Below are 808 nucleotides of genomic sequence, written 5' to 3'. Positions count from 1 at the left end.
ATTGAGGTTTCTTCGACCTCTGATGGATCCTTCATCTCCCAGGAAAAATATATTCAGGATCTTCTTGCTCGAGCCGCTCTTGGTGATGACCGCACTGTTGTGACTCCTATGGAGCTCAACGTTCAGCTTCGTGCGTCTGATGGTGATCCTCTTCCTAATCCCACTCGCTATTGCCACCTCATCGGGAGCCTAGTCTATCTCGCTGTTACTCCTCCTGACATATCCTATCCCGTTCATTCTCAATTAGTTCGTTTCAACCCCCACCTTTGCCCATTATAGTCACCTCCTCCGTGTTCTACGATATCTTCGTGGCATGATCTCTCACCGCCTTTTCTTTCCCCGCTCCAGCTCTCTCCAGCTCTAGGCCTATTTTGATGCTACATGGGCTAGTGATCCTTCTGATCGACGCTCGCTGTCTGCTTACTGTGTCTTTCTTGGTGGCTCTCTCATTGCCTGGAAGACAAAGAAACAGACTGCATTTTCTCGCTTGAGTACAAAGGTTGAGTTGCGAGCGATGGCTATGTTGACAGCTGAGGTGATCTGGTTACGATGGTTACTTCAGGACTTTGGTATGTCTGCTACTACATCGATCTCCCTTATTGTTGGATAGTACATGCGCTATCAGTATTGCGCGTGACCCGATGAAGCATGAGATCACCAAGCACATCAGTGTGGATGCATCCTTTGTGCGTGCTGCTGTGCAGGATGAGGTTCTCGCTCTTCACTATGTGCCCTCTGAGTTACAGTTGGCGGACTTCTTCACAAAGGCACAGACTCGAGCGCAGCATGGGTTCTTTCTCTCCAAACT

This window comes from Triticum aestivum, chromosome 6B (assembly GCF_018294505.1).
Source record: "Triticum aestivum cultivar Chinese Spring chromosome 6B, IWGSC CS RefSeq v2.1, whole genome shotgun sequence".
Taxonomy (NCBI): domain Eukaryota; kingdom Viridiplantae; phylum Streptophyta; class Magnoliopsida; order Poales; family Poaceae; genus Triticum; species Triticum aestivum.
This window is presented reverse-complemented; position numbering follows the sequence as displayed.